Source organism: Myodes glareolus, chromosome 25 (assembly GCF_982192425.1).
Source record: "Myodes glareolus chromosome 25, mMyoGla1.1, whole genome shotgun sequence".
Taxonomy (NCBI): Eukaryota; Metazoa; Chordata; class Mammalia; order Rodentia; family Cricetidae; genus Myodes; species Myodes glareolus.
In genome coordinates, this window is record NC_142050.1 from 7,724,662 (window position 1) to 7,748,129 (window position 23,468).

A 23,468-nucleotide genomic window follows, 5' to 3' on the forward strand; every position below is an offset into this window, starting at 1 on the left:
GAGGCCAACCTGGTCTACAAGAGCTAGTTCCAGGACAGGCTCCAAAGCTACAGAGAAATCCTGTCTCCAAAAATAAAAAACCAACCAATTTTAGAGGATTCCATTACTTTCAGACTTCTGGCAGGAAAAAAAAAAAGCCATGTTGTGGAAGGGCACAGTAGAGGAAAGCTACTCGCTATATGGTAGCCAGGAAGCAGGCAGCCCCACAGTGGCCCACTTTTTCCAAACTGGTCATACTTCCTAGTAGCCTATTCAGCAGGGCTGGTCAATGATGATCAGCTCATGGATGAAGTTAGTGCCCTTATGATTCCATCCCCTTTCAGTAGTTCAACCATCAGGGGAATAAGCCTTAGATCGAAAGTCCATAACTTCCAATATCTGGTGATCCTCTAGTGACAGATTCAGAGGAGAATGCCTAATAGCAAGTAACATATCAGCACTGCAGAGTGGAAGTTTTAGATAACACTTTTGATCCAAGCGTTAACTGTTACTGCCTCGAAAGTTAGACCCTTGGGTTGCTTTCTTAAAGTGTGTTGTCATGGAACAGTATTACATGGCTACGTAGACTCAGTCTTGAAGGCTGTTGGGAGCCACCTGGAGGCACAGGTGGTCCTGCAGTTTGGAGGTATACCTGGCTTAGCCACGTGGGGCTGAGCACCCTTGCCTGCACCCTTGCTTGCACATGCTCAGACCAGCAGAATGGCATTAACCAATCAGGACAGCGTTCAAGCCTCTCCACCGTTTAAAAGCAGCTGCCTCTGGGCTCTACTCTCTCTCTCTAAGCTTTCTCTCGTCCCTGCTCTATCTTCCCTTCCCCCAATTTTCCTCAATCAAAGGGCTCCGAATAAAGACGTGACCAGGGAAGGAATTCTCGTTTTTGGTGGCGTTCATTCCTGCTGGTCAGGATGCGCGCCGCAGAAGGCCATTGAGGATGGAGGCCCCCCCCCCATCCCCCCTAATCAGCACCCTGTAAACTCAGGAACAGGACCTGATTGCTACTCAAAATTTGGGAGCTTACTTGTATCTCTGCCCCTGGGTGGAGACATGACTTTGTGAACTTCCAAAAATATTTTACAATCTAGCAGAACACTTTCTGGTAAAAAACAAATTCGTGTTATTGTACCCTTTCTTAGCAGTTAATCCAAATAGACCTGTCAGTCACTTGAACAGGAAAGTGCTGTTTCGTATAGTTTTAGAAAACATTGCAGTTTGCTTACACAGGGAGTTTGGCACAACCGTTTCTCAGGCTGTTACCTAGCTTTACTAGTCAGAATGCTTTCTTATTATTCTGTAATAAGCTCTGCTTGTCTTCTGTCCCCTTGGATCTCGTCTGAATTGTCTTGATGAAGAGCACAGACTATTAAACTGAGGGGAGGCTGGAGTCTGAGATTTTTGCACCACTCAACATGTATGCAGCCCTCATGAGCAGTCTGTAATATTTCCGATCTAGTAGCAAGATGCAGATTCTAAGCAATCCGACAGCAGTAAATTGTTTTATATTATATTTTCCATTTCATCTCATCCCAAACACCATTTTTTTGGCTATTTCTTAGAATTCACTTTTTGGGGAGACCTCTTATGAGGACTGAATGTTCTATAATCGTTCACTCTGCATTGTCCAGTTGTGGGTCTCTATATTAGTTCCCATCTACTGTGGGAAAAACCTTCTCAGATGATGGCCCATTGAGGCACTGATTGTGAATATAGCAGAATTTAGTTAGGAGTAATTTTATTGTTGTATTCCTTTAGCGGAACAGTAGTGTTTGATCTTCTCCAGGTCCATGGCCTAGCTAGTCTCAGGCTCTTGACCATCTCAGCAGTGTCAGGCATGGATTCCAACTCTCAGAGTGACCTGGAATCTAACCAGATGATGGTTGGTTACTCCCACAATGTTTGTGCCACGATTGCACCATCGTGCCATGCAGGTCACCACTGTACGTCAAAGGGTTTGAATCTGGATTTGTGTTTACCTTTCTCCTCTGGTAGCATGCTGACTACCTTCTAGTACCACAGACACTAGTCAGTAGGGGTGAAGGCTCCAGGTCAACTCCCTCCCCTCAGGACTCCTTGAGCCTTACAGAAGAGAAGTCTGAATGAGCCAGTGGTTATGGAAGACACAAAGGAAACAAGACCTTCTAGACAGAACAGGGCTGATGTACGTGTGAACTCAACACAGGTAGCTTATACGGGATCTGCACAGATTCAAACCAGATGGGGTCCCAGTACTGATAGAGGAAACAAATTTCCATCCCCAACCACAGGCTCTCTCCAATAGACAACCTCTTGCAAAGGAAAGTTTTGTTTTCTTCAGGAGAGTTGCAAGCCACGCTGAGGGCAGGCCCCCTTTCGGTACAAACTCACTGGTGGTTTTGGAGGGTGTTTGTCTCATAATTTTTGTCTGATCATTCTTAAAACTTATAAGTCTTTTGTTTATATATTTTGGTTTCTGAGTTGGTCTTTTTATGAGATTTTTGTATTGTGAGAGTGTGTCTCTGTGTCTACATGCCTTTCTTGTACTTTTTCCTTGGTTCTTTTTTTCTTTCCTGTTTGTTTTGTCCCATTCTGGTGTTTTTTTTTTTTTATTGTTGCCTGTTTGTTTTCTAATAAGAGAGAGAGAGAAAGAAAGAAAGAATGTGGGTTTGGATGGGTCTGTGGTTCAAAAACCATTATCATGATATACCATATGAAAAGAATCTATATTCAATAAAAATTAAAATTATAAATAAAAGATTCACTTTGGGGAGCTTGGCATGGAAAAACTCAAGAATTCAAAGATAAGTGCAAATACATTTATTCATTACGCTTTTTTCTTTTGCTTAGTTATGAGGTGTTTTTAGTTTTTAGTCACGTTTTCCTTAACTTGGTTGATTTTTCCCTCATGTACAAGTTTCACCTAATTGAGGAGCATACCCACTTACAACAGCACTGAGATTAGCAAAGCACCAATGCATTAACACATGCATGCACACAATGTAAAGTTCAGAGTAGTATTTTTCTTCTCTGCCTGCCCATTAGGATCTCTGAGGAAGCTTTTAAATGTCGGATGACTCCAGCATATTCAGGCCAATTACATCAAAATCTCTGGGGTAAGATTTAAGCATGAAGATCCAAGGTTGCGGTTGAAGCTTATTACAGTTTATGTGATAAATGATCTAGTTTAAACCACATCTTTAAAAAGAGATCAAATGAGCTACCAGGAAAATATTCAGTCTGAAATAAATGGGTAAGATTGCATGATTTTCTAAATAAATAAATAAATGAAATGAAATGTACTCTTTGCAGATCGTCACAATTATCTAGGATGTTTCTCATTGAGATACCATGATTGATGATGACCTTTTATGAAAACCCCATGTCTTTACCTGCCTCCTATCTGTCAGTTTTATATTTTTACTTTACACTCCACTGAAAATGAGGAAATCAGATCACTACAGTTATGTTAATGGCTGCAATGTGCACCTCGTTGGCACGGGAATGGAACAACATATTTTCATAAATTCTGAATTACTCAACTCATTGACCAGAAATGTGCACGTCTGAGAAACACACCGATGGCATCTTAAAGACAAAAAGCAGCAACACCTGCAGAAACCTAGACAGAATGACAGCACTGAACATACTTAAACGATCGTCAATGCACTGCTTGAAGGCGCAGATTATATTTGGGCTCTGACGATTACCTCTAGGAGCAAAGTAAATTGACGATGCGCTTTGCTTCCTCTCAACACACAGTTCTTTGTCACTTTGAATATTGAGCGTAATTCTGTCAAACAAAACAAAAGCAAAATCACCTGGCTGTAAAAGTCACAGTACTGGAACCATGTGATTTCATAAGAACAAGCCTGCAGTAAATGCCTCCTTGGGGTTTCTTCCTCTGTCTTTCAGGCCCCTGCGTGCTTCTTTGCTGTCTCGTTTTTTGTTGCTTGGGTCTCAGCACTGTTGGTTTGAGGTTTTCATTCATAGTGGAGAACACAGTGCTGAGAGTTTCCATGCAATAAATGACTTCCAAGGTATATCTGTATTAGAAATAGAAAGGGCTTAGATATTTTCTCCCAGCGACTGGAGTAGAAGTCTTGAAGATGAAAAAGGCAGAGAGAATTAATTACTCCTTGGAATACTGAAGGGAGGGCAAAGATGGAAGAGCATTTCCTGGCCTGTAAAGGAGAAGAGAGCTCAGGAGCAAAGCGTAACAACACTTTTTCTGCTTACTTATAGTGGAGAAATTAAAAACCAATCTTAGGTTTGATTGGAAATTCATCTGTAAATTTGTAATTATGTAATTTGTAATTATGACCTCCATTTAGGGGCTGCTGTTGAAATGTCACCTATAGAAAAAGAATTCCTTTCAACTGTACTTTGATGAGCAAGATCTTTGTGAAGGTCGTCTCCAGTTGATAATGCAGAAGACAGAGACATTTCTAAAATGAGTAAACACTACCAATTGACACGGGCAGTTCTTTTGATGTGCTTCTTCTGTGGCATCCTAGCCTAAGGGGGGGGGGAATCTTTGGGCATATTTACTTGACAAACAAGACAAAACAAGACAAAAACAGGAAACAGGAAAGGCACTAGAAGGTGTTTGGGGGTTCTAGACTCAGTCCGGATCTTTGTTCCAGAAAGTAAGTAGATCCTAGTTTCATGACATGCCTAATTTGGGATGCACTCCCAGGTTTCAGAGATACAGAAATCACATGAATTAGCCTGGAGCAAGATTCAGAGTATTTGTTTAAACCAATAGTGACATCTGGTGGCTGCATACGCCAATGACTATTAGCATACTTCAGGCTTCCCCAGCAGCCCAGTAAGGCTTGTGTTTTAAAATGGCTGCCTTTCCCATGTGATAATGTAAACTATCAAACACCAGATGGAAATCTTACTGTTTAGATTTGATCTTTGTGATCTACTGTTTACATCATAAATTTAAAAAAAAGTTTCTACAAGTATGCGGATGGACGTGCTTTTTTTCAGTGAATGGTTCTTTGACTTTTTACATTGTTAAAGCAACACTATAAACAAAACTCTAAATTGTTTTGTCTTTGTAGCTACTTCTTCCTAAAAGACTGCATTGCCCTGCAGTTGCTTGGATTTGAGTCAGCTTAAATTTTAAGGTAAATGAATTGGCTTTTTTCTCTCATTCATCCAAGTCCTATTCTCTGCTGGCCTCTGTACTGGACAGCAGCAGGACTGAAGGCAGAAAGTAAAGCACAGGCAGGGCTCGCATTCCTCAGTTGACCACGGACCACCTGCCGTTTGTTCCTTTTGTAAACAGAGGCAGGGAAATCTTTATTTTTTTCCCCTTTCTTTGATACTCATGTTTTAGTTTCATCTACCATCGTGGGTGCTCACCCCTGCTTTGAATTCCGTCCCTGGTCCTCTCAGTCTGTATTCATAGTTTCTGTACATCAGTGAATCTACAAGTGAGCACATTTCTATGGAATGCTTAGTGTTTAACTTTGCGCTTAATGCTCACAACTTGTTCCATGTAACTATTCTTTTCAGTTTAGAGTGACCACCTCCCTCATCTTAGTCTTTCTCCGAACTATTGACTCAAAATTCCATAATTCCCAGTCTTTACTATAATGTTCTATTTTCTCTTTTTTCATAGGAGTTTACGAAATTATTATATTATTCTTTTTGTTTGCTTTATTTGCTGTTTTTTTTCCTATAATGTCTGCAAGAAGAATTCAAGTTTTAGCAAAAAAAAAAAAAGAATTTTCTTAAGACTCCAATAAGGGTCAAAGTAAGGGACTGAATCCAGTTTCTGAACTGGGACAATGGCTCTGTGAGTGACATGTTTATTATGAAGGTATAGACCTAAGTCCAGATCCCCAGAACCCACACAAGAGCTGGACTCATTGCATAGGTATCTGTGATCCCAGTGCTGCTAAGAGGACGTTGGGAAGGAGACGAGAGAGTCCCCAGGCGCTCACGTCAGCCAACATAATGCAGGCGTACAGCAGGAAAATAACACCGAAGTCTTGCTTCATGTGAAGAGAGGGTCAATTCCCGAGTTTGTCCTTGCACCTCTAAACATACTCCATGGCATGGCATGTGCATGCCCACATTTATACACATGAATGCTGGCACACATGTATACACGCACATACACACTTGCATCATATGAACACACACACAGAGAGAGAGAGAGAGAGAGAGAGAGAGAGAGAGAGAGAGAGAGAGGAGAGAGGGAGGGAGGGAGGGAGGGAGAGAAGAGCAGGTCCTTAGATTCTGTAGTCTTCACATTGTACAACAGACTCAATGACTATGGAAGGTGAAATCCCCAGTGTCCAGCTCCCCTCCAGCCACTCCTCTTTCAGTCGTGTCCACAGCTTCTGTGATGTCCATGACAATAACGGTTCAGCAGGGGAGAACACATAGAAAACTTTCCTTGTCTTTCTTCACTGTGGCTTTTGAAACAGGAAGTGGAGTCACAAGCAACAGTATATTCAGTTTAGCTTCCTTCGGAATACAGACAGACAGGTGGTTCAAACAGACGTCTCAATTATTTATAAATGACTGTAGGAAAATATTTACTCTGGGAACACTAACCATTTTATGCTTGAATTATTTATAGTCTTTGCTATTTAGAGCAGCAGTTAGGGTTGCTGTCATCTATTCTTTTCTACAGTGAGTCAGAGAGCCTTAGTTCACCAGACATGCTGGAATAACCAACTGGTTCTTCCCTTAAATGTTGTCTTTCTAAAATACTGTTCCCAAATGACCTCCTTCCGTGTAGTAAGAGGAGGATGACACACGGGAAGGGCAGAAGGCACAGTGACAGATGTTGGTCCCCAATCAAGGATACATGTGAGTCAGTCCTCTTAGCGCCTGACACGTAGCAATATTTGATATATTATTGCTGCTTATTGACTGTGGGTCTTAAGAGTCTTTAAGAGCCTTCCACAACACAGCGATGGTCTCCTAACTTTGATGACCTTCAACCTTTGTCTTCCTTTATGACCCCATCCACACAGTTCCATTCACACCAGGATTTTAAAATTATATCTTATTCACCGATTTTTTTTTAATTTATGTCTCTCTTAGTTTTTTTTTCCTTTTGTGTGTTTGTGTGTGTGTTTTGTGTTTTTCCTCTATTCTTTTCTCAGGTCTCAGTTAAAATATAAATATCACCTTCTCAGAGAGCCCTTTCCTGGTTGCCTTCTTTAAGCATTTTTTTTTTTACTAGTCGTTGCCCTAGTATGTTTTTATTGACTTTGAAGTATTTTTTCCTGGACTTTACTGTGACTTAGCATCTTTTAAAAAGTCACTATCAGTCTTTGTTCTCTAGGCCACTGGCCCAAGATCTGCCCATAGCACTGCAACATCACTGGAGTTAGCAACTGTGATGGTTTGAGTAGAAATGGCTCCCATAGGTTCCTAGGGAGTGGTGCTATTAGGCTAAGTGGCCTTGAAGTAGATGTGGTCTTGTTGGAGGAAGTGTGTCATTGGTGATAGGCTTTGAGGTTTCAAATGCATGAGCCAGGCCCAGTCTCTCTCTCTCTCTTTCTGCTGCCTGCTGATCCAGATGTAGAACTCTCAACTCCTTCTTTAGTACCAGGTCTGTCTGCGTGCCACCATGCTTCCTACCATGATGATAATGTTGGTTCATTATCATCTGATAATCTCTGAACCTCTAAGCCAGCCCCCAAATTAAATGCTTTCCTTTTTAAAAGTTGCTCTGGTCATGGTGTCTCTTCACAGCAGTAGAAACCCTAACTAAGACAGCAAACTTAACAAATTCGCTGTGTGTCTTTTCAGATGCCTAATGAGAATCTAAGGACAACGTATTTTCCACTATCCGCTATAAATCTCAGTGACCTTTTACTGATAGGGCCAAGGAAACTGTTTCTTCATCTGTAGGTCACATGATTTTGGTTAATATAAATATAAATATTTTCGAGCTAATATAAAACTCATTTTGTAGTAACAAACATACTGGTGTTGTGTTAATGTTTTCTTTCGTTAAATTTCTCCTGAGTATCTACTCGACATCAGATACAATTAGCACTGGGGATTGAGCCAGTAAGATAGATTCTAGAAAGTCTTATACACTGTCTGAGTCAGCTACGCTATTGAGTGAAAGAACCCATCTATTCAGTGGGTGAGTAACAGAGTTTATTTTTCACAGAAATGGAGGCTGGGAGAATAGAACTCATTGTGATGAAGGTATTTCATGGCTTTACAGGTGGTTACTTTCTGGCTTCCGCTTCATATCTATGATGAGAGAAGGAAAGTAAGAGCAAAAAAATTTTATTTTTTTCTGCAGGCTGTGGCAGGGGTGGCATCTCTTTATTACAGAGGACAAACAATCTTGGGAAGGAGGTGCCAGTCAGAAGCGAGGATTCACCTTGCTTTAGAGCTCTTGGAGCCAGAGGTTTATACATAATGGCTTGTCTACCTTGGTCATCCTCAGACGCCTCCTAGGCCTTTATCATCATGATTTTTGTCCTTATAAGGCTTGGTATCACTTCCTGTTTGTGTCATTGACTTTTTAGGCCTTTCAGGAATGTCTCCTGGAACTCAGGTCAATATAAGCAAAATCCAATTTCTTTTCTGAATGCATTGCTTATGTTTCTAACCCACAGATCTGGGTGTCCCTGGAAACCTCTGAGATGCAGAACACATCTATGTCTAAGGTCGGTCACATGGCCTTATTCCAGCTGTTGCCCGAGTTCATTTTTCCTCAGAAGCACAGTTTTTGGGAAGAACATGCATTTAGGGACGCTCACAGAACCTCTGTTTGTTCCTTTTTTTGTTGTTGTTCATTTTTTTAAACTTAGGTCTTGGCATTGGCCTTATTTTCCTTCTTTCCATCACGGTTTCATTTTCTATTCTCATTTATTTAAGTAATAAAATGTAAGCGACACATCCAATACTCCTACTTAGATCCCTTGATTCCTCATTTTCAGGTGATTCCTTCTTTGTCTTTTGATCATATCCTAGGCTTTGTTATAACTCCTGTACAGCCTCTGAAATAGTGATGTCAAGCTTAACCTTAACCCCCATCTACTCATTTAATCTGACATATAATGGCCATAAATTAAAAACTTTATTGGGATCTTTATTTAATTGATATCACAACTCTTCAATGGCACCTCACTGTATTAGTTCCCCTTTTCTTAATTTCAGTGAACACATATTGAACAAGGAAGAGAAGTTTCTCTTGACTCACAGTTTGACGTGATCTGATCCATCATGAGGGGAAGGGCACAGGGATAGGCAATCCCAAGGTAGCGTGGTATAAGGCAGCTGCTTGCTCACATCTCAGGTGACCAAGAATCAGAGAGTGAGGAATGCAGACAGACATCCATCAGATTTTCTCTTTTTCCTCTTTTATTTAGTTTGGGTTGCCATCACATGGGATCCTGCATCCCACATTTAGGGTGGTTCTTCTTCTCTCAGGTAAATGTCTCTGGAAACCCCTTAACAGACATGACCAAAGGTAGTTCTGTTATACCCTTGGAGACCACTGAGGACAGTTATTATGCCTTTGTCAAGACCCAGTAAGGAAAAGCCATTTCCTCCTGGTCAAAATAATAAAACACGTAATGCAACTTTATTTCCTTGTTATGTACCCAGGTTCTCACTTTTCCACATGTGTATGCCACAAAATGCCCTCTGTATCTCTAGACTTTCAACTCCAGGGACTTCCTTTCTTTGTGCCTTTAGCTGATGATAGAACTTCTTGATTCATTTAGAAAATATTGGTAAATAAAAAAATTGGTAAAGTTGAACAACCTTCTTGTCCAATACTGATATGTGATGTCTTGTCTCTGATCTCATGAAACTTTTGTTTCTTTAGGGGACAACTTTTCACCCTATCGCCTCTTCCTTGAGTACCCTACCCACCTTTTTACCTTGTATCCTTAATTTTCCTTTCTTATTGTTTTGTTTCAGCAAAAAGAATATTAAGAGCTGCAAAGGAAAACGGTCAAGTAACTTATAAAGGTAAACCTATCAGACTTACACCGCACTTCTCTATGGAAACCATGAAAGCCAGAAGGTCCTGGGTAGAGGTACTGCAGAAACTAAGAGACCATGGATGCAAGCCCAGACTACTATACCCAGTCAAGCTATCATTCACTATCAATGGAGAAAACAAAATATTTCAGGATAAAAACAAATTTAAACAATATGTAGCCACAAATCCAGCCTTACAGAAAGTAATAGGAGGAAAATCACAACCCAAGGAATCCAATATTCCCAACACTGCCTACAATAACTCAGACATCTAGCGACCCTTCACAACCACAACTCAAAGAAGGGAAACACACAAACTCTACTACCTCCCCCACCAAAAAAATAATCGGAGTCAACAACCACTGGTCATTAATATCACTTAATATCAATGGACTCAATTCACCTATAAAAAGGCACAGACTAAGAGATTGGATATGAAAACAGGATCTAACATTCTCTTGTTTACAAGAAACACACCTTGACCACAAAGACAGACATCTACTCAGAGTAAAGGGTTGGAAAAGGTTTTCCAGGCAAACGGACCTAAGAAACAAGCGGGTGTGGCCATTCTAATTTCTAACAAAATTGACTTCAAATTAAAATCAATCAGAAGAGATGGAGATGGGCATTTTTTACTCATAACAGGAACAATTCATCAGGAGCAAGTCTCAATCATGAATATCTATGTCCCTAATATAAAGGCACCCACTTATGTAAAAGAAACACTTACAGAACTCAAGGCAGTCATCAAACCACACACACTAATAGTAGGAGACTTCAACACACCTCTCTCACCAATGGACAGGTCAATCAGACAGAAACCTAACAGAGAAATAAGAGAATTATTGGAGGTATTGAATCAAATGGACTTAACAGACATCTATAGAACATTCCACCCAAATAGGAAAGAATATACCTTCTTCTCTGCTGCTCATGGAACCTTCTCGAAAATTGACCACATGCTTGGTAACAACGCAAACTTCCACAGATCCAAAAAAAAAATATTAGTAACCACCTGTGTCTTATCGGATCACCATGGATGAAAATCAGAATTCAACAAAAATGCTACCCCCAAGAAGCCTACAAACTCATGGAAGCTGAACAGTCAACTAATGAATCACCCCTGGGTCAAGGAAGAAATAAAGAAAGAATTTAAAGTCTTTCTTGAATTTAATGAAAATAAAGACACAACATACTCAAACCTATGGGACACTATGAAAGCAGTGCTAAGAGGAAAGTTCATAGCACTAAGTACCCACATAAAGAAAACGGAAAAAGCACACATTGGAGACTTAACAGCACACCTGAAAGCTCTAAAAGAAAAAGAAGCAGACTCACTGAGGAGGAGTAGAAGACTGGACATAATCAAACTGAGGGCTGAAATCAACAAAATAGAAACACAGAAAACAATCCAAAGAATCACTGAAACAAAAAACTGGTTCCTGGAGACAATCAACAAATTGACAAACCCCTATCCAAATTAATCAAACGACAGAGAGAGAACACGTAAATCAATAAGATCAGAAATGAAAAGGGGGACATAACCACAGAAACAGAGGAAATTCAGAGAATCATTAGCTCTTACTACAAAAGCCTGTATGCCACAAAATTGGAAAATGTAAAAGAAACGGACATTTTTTTTAGATAAGTACCATATACCAAAGTTGAACCAAGAACAGGTGAACAATCTAAATAGACCTGTTAGTCGCAAAGAATTAGAAGCTGTTATCAAAAACCTCCCTACCAAAAAAAGCCCAGGACCAGATGGTTTCAATGCAGAATTCTACCAGAACTTCCAAGAAAAGCTAATACCTATACTCCTTAATGTGTTCCACAATATAGAAACAGAAGAACACATTAGAAAAATTATCTATTATGGTCAAGTAGGCTTCATCCCAGAGATGCAGGGCTGGTTCAACATACAAAAATCTATCAATGTTATCCATCATATAAATAAACTGAAAGAAAAAAACCATATGATCATTTCATTGGATGCTGAAAAGGCATTTGACAAAATTCAATACCCCTTTATGACAAAGGTGTTGGAGAGACTGAGGATACAAGGATCATACCTAAATATAATAAAAGCAATATACAGCAAGCCGACAGCTAACATCAAATTGAATGGAGAGAAACTCAAAGCCATTCCACTAAAATCAGGAACACGACAAGGCTGTCCACCTTCTCCATATCTCTTCACTATAGTGCTTGAAGTTCTAGCAATAGCAATAAGACAGTATAAGGAGAACAAGGGGATTCGAATTGGAAAGGATGAAGTTAAACTTTCATTATTTGCAGATGATATGATAGTGTACATAAGCGACCCCAACATCTCTACCAAAGAACTCCTACAGCTGATAAACATCTTTAGTAATGTGGCAGGATACAAGATCATCTCTAAAAAATCAGTTGCCCTCCTATACACAAAGGATAAAGAAGCAGAGAGGGAAATCAGAGAAGCATCACCTTTCACAATAGCCACAAACAGCATAAAATATCTTGGTGTAACTCTAACCAAGGAAGTGAAAGACCTATTTGATAAGAACTTTAAGTCTTTGAAGAAAGAAATTAAGGAGGATACCAGAAAATGGAAGGATCTCCCTTGCTCTTGGATTGGGAGGATCAACATAGTAAAAATGGCAATTCTACCAAAAGCAATCTACAGATTCAATGCAATCCCCATCAAAATCCCATCAAACTTCTTCACAGACCTTGAGAGAACAATAATTAAGTTTATATGGAAAAACAAAAAACCCAGGATAGCCAAAACAATCTTATACAATAAAGGAACTTCTGGAGGCATTACCATCCCTGACTTCAAACTCTATTACAGAGCTACAGTATTGAAAACAGCTTGGTATTGGCATAAGAACAGAGAAGTCGACCTATGGAATCGAATAGAAGACCTAGACATTAACCCACAAACCTGTGAACACCTGATTTTCGATAAGGGAGCTAAAAGTATACAATGGAAGAAGGAAAGCATCTTTAACAAATGGTGCTGGCATAACTGGATGCCAACCTGTGGAAGAATGAAAGTAGATCCATATCTATCACCATGCACAAAACTCAAGTCCAAATGGATTAAAGACCTCAATATTAATCTGTCCACTTTGAACCTGATAGAAGAGAAAGTGGGAAGTAGTCTACAAGACATGGGCACAGGAGACCACTTCCTAGGTAGAACCCCAGTAGCACAGACAATAAGAGAAACAATGAATAAATGGGACCTCCTGAAACTGAGAAGGTTCTCTAAAGCAAAGGACACTGTCACTAAGATAAAAAGGCTACCTTCTGACTGGGGGAAAATCTTCACTAACCCCTCATTAGACAAAGGTCTGATCTCCAAAATATACAAAGAACTCAAGAAACTAGACACTAAAACTCTAATTAACCCAATTAAAAAATGGGATACTGAACTGAACAGAGAATTCTCAACAGAAGAAGTTCGAAAGGCCAAAAGACACTTAAGGTAATGTTCATTCTCCTTAGCAATCAGGGAAATGCAAATCAAAACAACTTCGAGATAGCATCTTACACCTGTCAGAATAGCTAAAATCAAAAACACTAATGCTGTGTTTTTGTATGTACAGCATACAGCCTATGCTGTAGAGTATGTGGAGTAAGGGGAACGAACACTCATTCACTGTTGGTGGGAACGCAAACTTGTGCAGTCACTTTGGAAATCAGTGTAGCGGTTTCTCAGGAAATTGGGATTCAACCTCCTTCAGGATCCAGCAATTCCACTCTTGGGAATATACCCAAGAGATTCTGTATCACACTACAAAAGCATTTGTTCAACTGTGCTCACAGAAACACTATTTGTATTAACCAGAACCTGGAAACAACCTAGGTGCCCCTCAATGCCCCTCAAAGAACGGTTAAAGAAGGTGTGGAACATATACACATTGGAGTTTTATTCAGCGGTAAAAAACAATGACATCTTGAATTTTGCATGCAAATGAATGGTAATAGAAAACACTTTACTGAGTGAGGTAACCCAGACCCAAAAAGAGGAATATGGTATGTACTCCCTCATAAGTGGATTTTAGCCATAATTAAAGGACATTGAGCCTATAATTTGTGATCCTAGATAAGCTAAATAAGAAGGTGAACCTGAAGAAAATCATATAGTTATCTTCCTGGATATTGGAAGTAGACAAGATTGCCAGGCAAACTTGGGTGCATGAGGGGTGGTGGTGGGGGGTGGATATAATGGGAGATGTGTGGAGAGAAGGGAGAAGGGGAGTATTCGGGAAAGCTTGGCGGAATGGGATGGGTGGGATGGAGGAAGGATGTATATGGGAGCAGGGAAGTAAATATCTTAATTAAGGGAGCCATTTTAGGGTTTGCAAGAGACTTGACTCTAGAGGGGTTCCCAGGTCCAAGGAGAGGTCCCCAGATTGTTTCTTGGGCAGCAGAGGAGAGGCTTGCCTGAACTGGCCTTGTCCCACAGCCATACTGATGAATATCTTGTGTATCACCTTAGAACCTTCATCTGGCGATGGATGAAGATAGAGACAGAGACCCACACTGGAGCACTAGTCTTAGCTCCCTAGGTCCAAATGAGGAGCAGAAGGAGGGAGAACATGAGCAATGAAGTCAGGACCACGAGGGGTGCGTCCACCCACTGAATGGTGGGACTGCTGTAATGGGAGCTCACCAAGGTCAGCTGGACTGGGAGTGATGGAGCATGTGATCAGAATGGACACTCTAAATGTGGCTGGCAATGAAGGCTGAGTGAGAAGCCAAGAGCAATGGCACTGGGTTTTGATTCTACTGCATGGACTGATTTTGTGGGAGCCTAGTTTGCTTAGATGCTCAACTTTATAGACCTGTATGAAGCGGGGAGGACCTTGGACTTCCCCTGGGGCAGGGAACCCTACTACTCTTAAGACTAGTGAGGGAGGGGGAGGTGGGGAGGGGGAGGGGAAAGTGAGGCAGGGAAGAGGTGGAAAATTTTAATAAATAAATAAATAAATTTTAAAAAAAAGACTGGTTTTGTCAAAACTATTGATTACCTTTATCTTTGTAAATTCAAATGTCAAGTCTTGGCTTCAGTCTACCTCTCCTTTCTATGCATCTGGCAATGGGCTTCTGCATCCTTATTGAAATGGTTTCATTTGGATTTGAGGGGATGAAGCAGAAGGCATCAGATGGTGGGGGAGGGGCATGAATCCAAAAATCCGATGCTAGCTCCAAATAGGGTATACTAAGGCTTTTCTTCATTAAAAGGAAAACTCACAGATCACAACGAGGAAACAGGAATGGGATCCAACATCTTGGTGTGGCAAATGGAAAGGGAGAGAGTGGGCGCTCCCGCAGACTTTTTGGTACCCAAAAGCCACACCCTACCTGGTCGAGTCTCTCAAAGGCCATTGGCTGAAGGAGGTTCCCCATCAGGCTATGAGTCCCAAAACTTTTTAATTGTTTTCTTTACTAGGCATCGTTCGCTAGCTCCTTTTCCCATGCTTGACACTTCCTGTGTTAGGATAGAGAGGTTGCCTAGGGCTTGTGTGTCTACCTCTTCAACCACTCTGCTATCTCATTCAGTCTTATTACTTTAAACAACATCGATAAGCTGATGAATACTAAGTCCGTACACGTAGATAAACCATTTGATTGAACTCTATATTTGTACGACCTATTGTTCCTTCAGTGTCTGTGTAAACATGTAGAATGTACCTCACCTTTTGTATGACCTCCCAGTTCTCATTCTGTCTTCAGCTGTCCCACTTATTTTCACCGTATCTTCCTTCTCGTCCACTCAGTTTTCAGGACGCTTGCCTATTCAGTGCATAAACTGTCATCTTGGCTCTACTTTGTCAATATATTCTGAACCTAGCCATTCTTTACTTTCATTGCCACTCCAAGATCTAACCCACCTTCATCACTGACCTGGAATATCAGTTTCTTATAGTTTATTATACGTTGGAGCCAAAGTGAATTTCAAAACAACATAGATTAGTCTGTGCACATTGAAATTTTGGTTACACTATATAGAAACATTGTGATGATATACTATGAAATCTCTTTGGGCTTACTTTTCTTATTTGTATAATAGAAAGGGAATGTTACCTCTTTCATAGACCTTGTATGATAATTCAATGAGTTTATATGTTCAAATCACTTAAAGTACACAGTCAAGATGATATAAGAACTTTTTATACATAATAAGTCAGACTTCAACTACTTCTCATTACACTTAGAATTCAGACTGCCCACTATCATTAATCATTAAGACCCTGTGTTACTTTGGCCATTGGCCACCTCTTTAAATCTATTATTTGCAGTTCTTCTTGCTCACTGTACAGTCACTCTGACTTCACTTTGGATTGTCAGAGCTTGAAGCGTGCTTTTACTACTGCCAAGAACATGTCTCCATTAGATCTTTGTCTAATTCACTCTTGCATTCAGATGTCTCATTTGCTTCTTTTGGTGCCGGGTATTGAGACCAGCCCTTTGTGCATTTCTGCAATACTCTACAACTCAGCTATACCCTCAGCTCAACTTAAGAATCTTTTCAGGCATTGACTGCCTTTTCAGAGAAGTCTTCCTGATTTGCTTATGTAAAGTAGACACACATCCAATCACACTCTGTTACAATATCTCTATTATTTTTCTGCAATAGTGTCATCATCAGTAATCCTATATATTGATTTTTTATTTATTTGTTTTCTGTCTCCACAATCCCATGCTGCTTATTAGGTTACCTTTGTTTTCTCTGGAGAGCTCCAGTAGGCACTTCGCAAATATCTGTTGAGGAAATTACAGAATAGTCTTTTAAGAACATAATTGTTTGTATTTCTTCCCTCCTGCAAAATGTATCATATCTACATAAAGTGTAATTGCTGCGGGAGTATCTTCTGCTGCTTCAGCCAATAGTCGCTGAAGCACGAGCCCACGGTGCTGCGGGAGCACCTTCCGCTCTGTCAGCCAATAGCCGCTGAAATACCAGCCCACTGGGGCATGGTATATTTCTCCTAAAATGAGCCACAGATCTCGGCTCCGGCCTCTTGGTTCTGGCGCTTGGTCCCGGCTCCTGCTCCCGGCTCCTGCTCCAGCGACTAGGTTCCCTTCCTGACGGTTTATGGTGCATGTAAGTTTTACCCCCCAAAATAAATAACCCCTTAAAACATAACTGGTGTGGGATTGATTCGCCGTCATGTAATTCATTTTCTTTAAGTTAGAAGTAAGGACTTGATTTGAGTTATTCCAGATTAACTTGATTATAGCAAAGACTGTAGTATAATCTCATGACATCATGTTTCAGAGTATTGTTTGTATTTTTAGGTTGCTGAGTTATTTACAGAACTCTTAAATGTAATGACATTTTCAGTCACTACCAGATTCATTAAAGTGTTTTATGAAAAACTGCCTATAGATACAGTTTAAATTCCTTGGAATAGTCCATTTATTTATTTGTTTGAGAAAAGGACAGTCTGGAGGGATGGCTCAGTGGCTAAGAATACTGGCTTTTCTTCCACAGCACCTGAATCAATTCCCAGCACCCACATGACAACATAAAACTGTCTGTTTCAGCCTGCATCTCCAGTATGAAGGTATCCCATACTCTTTTCTGGCCCCCATGGGCACTAGGCATGCATGTGATGCAGAGGCATGCATGCAGACAAAACACTGTTCTGCATTATATGAGTGAATGCATGAATTGATCTTTTAAAAGAGCATGGAAATGGGTGTGGGTGTATTCTCAAGAACTGCATTCTTTGAGGAAGGTTTATTCAGATTAATGGCACATTTGCTTAGTTTGTCAAGAGTGAAGACATTTGGACTAAAATGAGAAGTTGCTTCCATTTACCATGGTGAATGAGAGGAATCAAGATAACAAAGAATAGGTTATATTCCAAAGAAATGGAGAGAGAGAGAGAGAGAGAGAGAGAGAGAGAGAGAGAGAGAAGGAAAGAAGGGAAGAGAAAAGGAGAGGAAAAGAGAGGAGAGGAGAGGAGAGGAGAGGAGAGGAGAGGAGAGGAGAGGAGAGGAGAGGAGAGGAGAGGAGAACATCAGAAATCACAAAGGAAGTGTTAACTTGCAGGAGAGAGCTTGGGGAGTAAGAAATTTATCTTCAAAAATAAGAAAACAATCTGCTGACAGCTCCAGGTCTAGATCTTCAAAGAAAAAGGAGAAACAAGACTCTTCCATGAGAAGTTTCTTTTCTCCTTTTGTGATGTTGCTTGAAATTGAGCCCTGAAGAAAAGGCTGCTCCAGAAGGAGGGAGAACATGAACAAGAAAGGCAGGACCATGAGGAGTGCGTTCACCCACGGATACAAGGGGACTGATCTAATGAGAGTTCACCAAGACCAGCTGGACTGGGGCTGAACGAGCACGTGATCCAACCAGATTCTCTGAATGTGGCTGGATTCTCTGAATGTGGCTGGCCCAGAGTTTTTCTGAAAAGCCATTGACAATGGCATTGGGACTTGTTTCCTCTGCATATACTGGATTTTGCGGATCCAGTCTGTCTGGACACTCACCTTCCTGGACCTGGAGGGAGGGGGGAGAAACTTGAACTTCCCACAGGGCAGGAAACCCTGACTGCTCTTAGGGATGGAGAGGGAGGAGGAGAGGGAGTGGGGGGAGTGGGAGGGTGTTGGGAGGAGGGGCGGAAATGGAAACTTTTATAAATTAATAAACTTAAAAAAAAAGGAAAAGGCTGCTCACCAAAAAGGCCCCCAAATTAAACTGGAAGAGAGGTCTATTTCAGCAGATGAACATATTGCAACATAGAAGCACAAGAAACATTAAAAAACTACTTAACTCTTCCAAAATATCATAATCCTCAATAATCAAATTCAAAGATATTAAAGTGGTTGAAATGCCAAAGTATTCAAATGTCTGTCAAAATGATAAATAACCTCAAAGGGGACAGTGACAAGCATAGGGAAGTCAATTCAGAAACTGGGTGTGAAAGTACCAATGTGGATTAGAACAGCAAGAAATTTGAGATTTTTGAAAATAAAATCAAACAGAAATGCTAGACTTCAAAACTCAAGAAATCAAATAAAAATCAAATGAGAAGAATTATTAATAGATTAGATCAAGCAAGAGAAAGAATCGAAAATAGGACGCAAAGCCAAGGGAATACTATAATCAATCAAAGAAGCAACAAACATGATTACAAATTTTAAGAAGCCAAGAAAATAATCAAGACATCAAATGTAGGAAAACAAGGGCTAGAGAAAGAATCCAAGATACACACTAAAGGAATAAATAAAAAAAACATGTTTGATACAATTATAATAGAAAACCCCAAATTTAGGTAGAGACATGAACTTTGAAACACAAGAGGCATTATAACCCAAAGTAGCCATGACCAGAAAACAACTTCCTCATTGTACATTATGGCTAAAATATCAGATTACAGATGAAAGAAATAAAGACTTAAAGACTGTGCCTGAATTCCTTCTGTAGATGCACTTTGCTGGCCTGTGTAGCCAAGGAATTGCTAGAAAGGTGTCCTTGGCAAGATCTACCAGAAGTTGTTCAGAGCATTCTCAAGGGCTTTGCCATTTGAAGTTATCAAGGGACTAATATAAACATTTTTCGATCTTATGTCTTTCCCATATTAAGAACACTTCATTTTTCCATTTAAATGAGTGCCCAATTCTTACAATCTGAGTTTGGCAAGTTTTTTTCTTTTTTTTCCTCCAGAGTTCTTTCTTTTAAGAAAGTGACATGTTGGGTGTAGATGTCCTCTATTGAATCATGGAACTGGTCTTTGTTAGGGCCTTGCCTAGAACAATGTGTAGTACAAAATAGAATATTTTGACAAGGTTGTCAGAATATAAAATCTGTTTTCTCTTTCTGACTCTTAGCCAATTACTGGAAACTTTGAGTTTCTATTTTATTCATTGTTATAATGGCTATATTTTTAACAGAGACAGTTTATACTTGTAACAAAGCATACAGTTAATTTAAACAAATCTTAAGTGGTGCTGTGCATAGTCTAAAGTGACTCCCAGTGGATTTCTACCTACCAAGTGAGTTTGGCAGAGGATTGTTAGCTCTGGAAAGGAACAGAATCACCAAACACCTTGATTGTAAACCTTTTACAGAGGCCCAACTTAGCTGATCCACAGAAGCGAGAGCATAGCGGCTAAATGCATGATGTTTGGAAGCTGCTGTATTTTCTTTTTTTTTTGCAGCAGAATATAAACCAAGTATTCATTCTGTTCACATGCATACACATAGTGCATTATACATGAGTTTTGTGATGTCAGATACAATGTAGTTAGTTTATCTGTGAGTTGTTTACCTCAACATCTGAGAACTCAGAGAAAGGAAGATGGAGAAGGAAAAGGGGAGAAGGGAAGGGGAGAGAGAATAGCTGTATCCATAAACTGACAAGTTGTAGCCAGCATAAGACGCCCTTTTGAGGAAAGAGATGTGAAGTAGCCTACGGCTAAGCTAACCCCCTTCAGCCCTGTTTCTGTTGTTTTCGGCCCTCTCCAGTTCTCTCTCAGAGCCTGGTGATGAACCTCTTCTAAACTTCCAGAGGCACTGCTGCTCCAGTTCATGGATTGCAAATAAAAATTAACGAGATGGTGTAATGAACTCAGAGTAAAGTTATTTGGCGGGTGGTGTTTGTGTTACATATTTCACAGATTTCAGCATCCCACCCCAAATGGCCATGTCACCTTTCTTAGGCATAGGAAATCAAAGGGGAGACTGCAGGAGAGAGGTCATCCAGCTCCCCCCCAACCCCGCCTGGAATGCAGGATAACACTAATGGTGCCTGTGAGCTGCTGCTGCAGGCTGTTCCCCACTACTAGGGCTACGGGAAGAGTCACACAGGTTCTGTTATCCCACTCAGCCCATTTTCGAACCATCTCATCTTTGATTTCTGTTAAGCGCATTTCAGAGAGGAAAATAAAGCTAAGTGACTGAAGACCAAAGACAGAACTCTGGCAGCCTATGTGTCGGTGTTCCTTCCTTAAGGTCATCTCCCTAAATTGGCCTCATCCTGTTGTCCTTGGCTTCAGAATGGTTCTGTCAAAACAGCTCCGTCAATGGCGCAGATACTCCCAACAGAACCCAGGTACGGCATTACCTCAGCACAAGACTGACCGTTCTATGGCCTGCCTTTGTCAGTGTGCATCCCCGGTACCCATGCTAATTAAATCAAGTCAATTAGAACTCAGCCATGACCTAATGCCATGTCTTACACATCAGAAGCAGTTTGTTTGTGCCAGTTAGCAGAGCAGGGCAGTCGAGCTACGGAGATAATTTACGTGGCACTTTCCAAACAACGTCGATCAATTTAAAGTGAATTTGCCAAAGTGACTCATGGTAGAGCGATGAGATCAAACCTATAATAAACAGTGTCTGCAAATGGAAGGGGATGAGATAAGGTTAAGAAACCATAATGCATGATTTAAATACTCCAGATAAATTAATCCAGTTAGCAACCACTTATTGAAAGCCTACTATGAACCGGGCACAAAAATGTCTACCTTCATGAGGCTTTTATTTATGGAGGAGGGAAAATAAAAGCATTGAAAAATAAATCTTTTGTATGTCAGAAAGCAGTAAGCACTGTGAAGAAAAGCAATGAAGAAAGGAGAACATTCCGTACCGAGTCACCCTGCTGGTCTTGGTGGTTTTACTTTCAAAATATGCTCAGAATCCGCAGTTTCTCCACTGCCTTTGCACAGGCCCAGCCACCAATAGATCTAGAAAAAGTAACATTCCTTCTTGGCTTTTCCTTTGTCTCAGCATTGGGCTTTCAATTTGTTCTTACTTCATCATTCTGGGAAATCTCACTAAAGGGAAGTTAGACAACATCTTTATACCACAGAAACCCCAATAACTTACTGCAACATTCAGGGTGAAAAATCAAGCTTCCAAAGCCCTTTCTTACTTGACCTCTGACTTCTCTTTGTACCGCTCTGTGTTTACTCCTCCTGTGTCCCAGCTCAAGTATTCTGTGGATGGTCCTTGAACACTGGGTATCATCTACAAGACCTTTGTTCTTACTGTCACTGTGTTTAGAAACCACCTCACTTGTGTTTGCTGTGCGAGTCATCAGACCCCACATCTTCTCTGGTGTGTGCATTGTGTTCTCGTGACAGATCCAACACAGGGTAGGACAAGCAGAGGACTGAGCCCACCTTGTCACCTTTTACCAGTTATTCTTACCATACCGCCAAGCACCTGCCTTGCTTGTGCCATGACTTCTGTGCACAGGACGTGGTGGTCTTCTTGGTGATGCCTGCCCACACTGCTTTGGAAAGGCAACACACATGTCTCTGATTCAGGGGGCATTTCTAAAGGAAGGATGTCATAAGTTCACCTGTGCACATTCACAGAGGACACATTCACAGAGCACAAAGGACAGTAGATAGAAGAAGCAGATAAACCATTATATTATCTCTCAGAGTCTTTCGGATGACCCTGAATCATGACGAGAACACGTTATCATGTGACACTCATTTGCGTAAGGAAACAAGGAAGCACACCATCAGTATCATAAATATTAAAACTGTAGAATCATAAATAAAACATCTGTGTCACCCAGAGACCTGCCAAGAAACAGCCAGTTCATACTGAGCAATCTGAAGAATTCTGAAACTATGTGAAAGTGTAGAGGAAGATCAGTGGTCATGGGTGGCATGGCTGCTTGTAAATCTGGACTGAGACAGGCAAGTTCCAGGGCCTGAACTCAATGAAGCTGTGTACAGAGCGTTGCTGAGACCTTTGGAAGAGACATAAACTCTGCCCTCGGGAGAGGTGGAGGAACACATACATCGACCTTGCTCTGATCTGCTGGCACCGTGTCCTGAAACGTGCTAGTGGGTGAAAAAGTCTGCCGATGAGGAAGGCCGTGTGAGCTCCCTCCTGGAACTCTGAGCAGGATGGGAGACAGTATTCAAGAAAAGATAGAAAGACAAATACTATGTACTATATAAGATGCAGGACTTCCACCAGTGCCTCTGCCTGGGATTCGGGGCGCTTCCCTGCTTCTCCCTGCACGGGCTTTGATGTTCTGTAGCTGTGTCAGGTGGAAGCAATTTGTCTGTAGCCTACGGTAGACTTTGTGGCAGCCTGTTTATGCTAGATACTTGTGTCCCTAGGCAGACATTTTCACTCAATATGTGGAAGCAAAACTGAGCCGAAACCATTGGTAAAATTGACTGGGGAAGGTCTCCATTGTGTTTTATAGGAATTAACAGTATGGAAAGAGAGAGGGGACAGATCTTTAATATGAATCTGTCAAGGGAGTGTATAATCTAAACAGTAGTTGGGATTCGAAAGAAGGTCAGTATCTGAAGACATGGTACAGCGAGAGGCGTTTTCCTGGGGGGAGAGGCAGCACAGTTCAGGTGTGCTTTGAAGATGGGGGAGACTTCTGGTAACCAGAAGAGTGGTCTGGGGGTTTCCTGTGGTATCAGCCAAACACCAGTAGCCTAGCAAGCAAGGTGAAATCGGACTGTAGTGATAGACTTAGGAAAAATGTAATATCATGAATATGAAGGGACTGTAGAATGCA